Below are 4927 nucleotides of genomic sequence, written 5' to 3' on the forward strand. Positions count from 1 at the left end.
CTGTTTGATAGTTTTCCTTCTGACAGTCAGGACCCTCAGCTATAGGTCTGTTGGAGATTGCTTGAGGTCCACTCCAGACCCTGTTTGCCTGGGTATCAGCAGCAGAGGTTGCAGAAGATAGAATATTGCTGAACAGCGAGTGTACCTGTCTGATTCTTACTTTGGAAGCTTCCTCTCAGGGGTGTACTCCACCCTGTGAGGTGTGGGGTGTCAGACTGCCCCTAGTGGGGGATGTCTCCCAGTTAGGCTACTCAGGGGTCAGGGACCCACTTGAGCAGGCAGTCTGTCCATTCTCAGATCTCAACCTCCGTGTTGGGAGATCCACTGCTCTCTTCAAAGCTGTCAGACAGAGTCGTTTGCATCTGCAGAGGTTTCTGCTGCTTTTTTTGTTGTTGTTGTTTAGCAGTGCCCTGTCCCCAGAGGTGGAGTCTACAGAGACAGGCAGGTTTCCTTGAGCTGCTGTGAGCTCCACCCAGTTGGAGCTTCCCAGCGGCTTTGTTTACCTACTAAGCCTCAGCGATGGCGGGCGCCCCTCCCCCAGCCTCGCTGCTGCCTTGCGGTTAGATTGTCGCAGACTGCTGTGCTAGCAATGAGGGCGGCTCTGTGGCCATGGGACCTTCCCGGCCAGGTGTGGGATATAATCTCCTGGTGTGCCCGTTTGCTTAAAGCGCAGTATTGGGGTGGGAGTTACCTGATTTTCCAGGTGTTGTGTGTCTCAGTTCCCCTGGCTAGGAAAAGGGATTCCCTTCCCCCTTGCACTTCCCAGGTGAGGCGATGCCTTGCCCTGCTTCAGCTCCCGCTGGTCGGGCTGCAGCGGCTGACCAGCACCGATTGTCCGGCACTCCCTAGTGAGATGACCCCAGTACCTCAGTTGAAAATGCAGAAATCACCGGTCTTCTGTGTCGCTTGCGCTGGGAGTTGGAGACTGGAGCTGTTCCTATTCGGCCATCTTGCTCCGCACCACCTGTAGGAGATTTTTTTACAGAAAAACCATTTAAATTTTTTTTTCAGAAAAAGCATTCAACTTTAACCTGGTGGGATGAGGCTTACGAAAGAAAGAGTGATTAAGGCCCATGGTGACGATGATAATGACCATAGGTAACATTCATTGGGTGCTTACATGTACTAAGCACTGTTCTAAGTGCTTCACATATTTTAAATTAATTTAACCTTTATAGCACTTCTGTGAAGTTATGCTGCTAATATCCCTTTTTCACAGGTGAAGAAACTCAGATGTAGTTCAAGAATGTCTTAAAATGGCTCTGTTTGCCTGCATCATCCTTTAAGTCCTGGAAGCATGGGTCATGAGTGATTCAATGCTATGTCCAGCTCAGGGCTTGGCATTTAGTAGGTGCTCAGGGCTATAAGATTATGGAATAAATAAATAGTTGAGTTGATGCCCCTCAACAACATTTTAGATGTATTTCATTTATGGGACACATTCCCTCCCTTATTAAATCTGAGGATTTTTGTTCTTATATCCATCATCAGGCTCTTGTGAATTCAGTCACTTCTGTTGTAAGAAACAAGTTTGGGTTACTACTTTGCTAATGGACTATTGTAAGGATTCACAGAAGAAGATGCTTTTAACCTAGGTATTCCATGGTTAAAAGGGAGCTGGGATAGCTATTAATATATTATTGTCAAAACAGATTTTAAATAAAGGGTTACAGGAGACAAAGAAAGACATCATATACTGATGAAATAGTTAATCCACTAATAAATATAAAATTTTATAATAATTATAAACATATACATATCTAAAAATAGAGTCCCAAAATATATGAAGCAAAAATTGACAAACTTGAAGAAAGAGACAGCTCTGCAGTCATAGTTGGAGACTTCAACATTCTACTTTCAATAATGGATAGAACAACCAGATAGAAGATCAGTAAGGAAACAGAACATTCGAACAACACTATAAATCAATTAGACGTAACAAACACATAGAACACTCCACTCAGCAATAGCACAATATCCAGTCTTCTGAAGTGCACATAGAACATTCTCCAGGATAGGCCATATGCTATGCCACAAAACAAGTCTTAATAAATTTTAAAAGATTAAAACCATAAACAGTATATTTTTCAACCATAATGGAATAAAACATGAAATTGATAACAGAAAGAAATTTAAAAACTCAAAAATATGTGGAAATTAAATAACATACTCTTAACGAATAGGTTGAAGAAATCACAAGAAAATAAGAAAATACCTTAAAACAAGTCAAAATGAAAAACACAACATAGCAAAACTTATGAGATATAGCAAAAGCAGTGTTCAGAAGGAAATTTATAACTGTAAGTACCTACATTAAAAAAGAAGAAAGATCTCAAATCAACAATCCAACAGTACACATTAAGGATCTAGAAAAAGAAGAGCAAATGAACACAAAGCTAGCAGAAGGAAGAAAATAATACAAGATCAGAGAAGAGATAAGCAGAATAGAGAATAGAAAAATAGAGAAAAATCAATGAAACCAAAAGTTGGTTCTTTGAAAAGATCAACACAATTGACACACCTTTAGTTAGACTAAGAAACAGGAGGCTGGGCACGGTGGCTCCAGCCTGTAATCCCAGCACGTTGGGAGGCTGAGGTGGACAGATTACAAGGTCAGGAGATCGAGACTATCTCAGCTAACACAGTAAAACCCCATCTCTACTAAAAATATCCCAGCTAACACGGTGAAACCCCATCTCTACTAAAAATACAAAAAATTAGCCGGGTTTGGTGACATGTACTTGTAGTCCCAGCTATTCAGAAGGCTGAAGCAGGAGAATCGCTTGAACCCAGGAGGTGGAGGTTGCAGTGAGCCGAGATCATGCTACTGCACTCTGGCCTGGGCAACAGAGTGAGACTCCATCTCAAAAAAAAAAAAGAAAAGAAAAGAAAAGAAACAGGACACCCAAATTACTAAAATCACAAATGAAAGAAGGGCCATTACTACTGACTTTATAGAAATAAAAAGGATTATAAAAGAATGCTATGAAAAACTGTACAACAACAGACTGGATAACCTAGGTGAAATGGACAAATTTCTACAAACACACAAACTTCGAGAATCGACACAAAACCTGCCAAGACTAAATTACAAAGATATAGAAAATTTGAATAGACCTGTAAGAAGTAACAAAATTAAATCAGTAATCAAAAGCCTCTCAACAAAGAAAAACCCAGGACCAGAAGCTTTTACTGCTTTCACCACTTTTATTTAACATGGCACTGGATGTTCTAGCCAGGGGTAGTAGAAAAGAAATGGAAATAAAAGGCATCCAGATTGGAAATGAAAAAGTAAAACTATATTTTCAGATGACATAATTTTATATACCCATACACAAAATGTGAGAGCTAATATATTTATATACCACCCATACACAAAATGTGAGAGCTAATAATGAATTTAGCAAAGTTATAGGATACAAAATCAATGTACAAAACTCAGCTGTCTTTCTGTATACTAGTAATAAAAAATCCAAAGCAGAAGTTAAGAAAACAATTCCACTTACAATAGCATCAAAAAGAATAACATATGCAGGAATAAATTTAACCAAGGAGGTGCAAGATGTACACTGAAAGCTACAAAACATTGCTGAAAGAAGTTAAAGAAAACCTAAATAAGTAAAAAGATGTCAAGATTACCCAAAGTCATCTACAGACTCAATGCTTTCCCATAAAAAACCCCAATGGTTTCTTTTGCAGAAATGGAAAAACTCACACTAAAATTTATATGGAATTTCAAGGGATCCAGAATCTCCAAAACAATCTTAACAAAGAATGAAGTTGGAGAACTCACTTGTTCCAATTTCAAAACTTATCACAAAGCTACAGTAATCTAAACATGTTGTACTGGCATGCAGACCAGGGGAAAAGGCTAATAGGCATATTACACCAATAGAATAGAATTAAGCATCCACAAATAAACACTCACATCTATTGTCAGCTGATTTTTGAAAAGGGTTCCAAGGTCATTCAATGGGGAAAAACAGTGTCTTCAACAAATGGTGCTGGAAAAACTGGATATCCACATGTAAAAGAATGAAGTTGGACCCTTACCTTATGTCATACACAAAAATTAATTCAAAATTTATTACAGATATAAATGTAAGAGCTAAAACTATAAAAGCCTTGGGAAAAAATCATAGGGGCAAATCTTCACGACCTTGATTTGGTAATAGTTTATTTTCTTTTGTTTTCTTTTCCTGAGACAGGGTCTCACTCTGTGGCCTAGGCTTTAGTACCACTTTAGTGCAGTGGTACGATCACGGTTCACTGCAGCCTCAATCTCTTGGGCTCAAGTGATCCTCCCACCTCAGCCTGTCGAGTAACTGGGACTATAGGTGGACACCACCACACCTGGTTAATTTTTGTATTTTTTGTAGAGACAGGGTTTTGCCATGTTGCCCAGGCTGATCCTGAATTCCTGGGTTCAAGCGATCCACCCAACTCAGCCTCCCAAAGTGCCGGGATTACAGGTGTGAGCCCACTGTGCCTGGCCTGGCAATGGTTTCTTAAGATCATTCTTTTGACATTAAAAGCATAGGCAACAACAACAAAAATAGATACATTGTACCTTCTCAAAAACCAAAAGCTTTCGTGAATCAAAGGAAACTATCAAGAGAGTAAAGAGATAATCCGTGGAAAGACAGAAAATATTTTCAAATCACACATTTGATAAAGTTTAATATCCAGAATATAAAAAGAATTCTTACAACTGAAGAACAAAGAAACACCCAAACAACCCAATTAAAAATGGACAAAAGACTACAACAGACATTACTCTGAGGAAGTTATACAGGTGGCCAATAAGCATGTGAAAAGAAGCTCAATCTTATTGGTCATTATGGATATGCAAATAAAAACCACAATGAGATATCATTTCACACTTACTAGAAAGGGTAAAGTTAAAAATGTGAAAAATAACAAGTGT

This window comes from Piliocolobus tephrosceles, chromosome 14, assembly GCF_002776525.5.
Source record: "Piliocolobus tephrosceles isolate RC106 chromosome 14, ASM277652v3, whole genome shotgun sequence".
NCBI lineage: Eukaryota > Metazoa > Chordata > Mammalia > Primates > Cercopithecidae > Piliocolobus > Piliocolobus tephrosceles.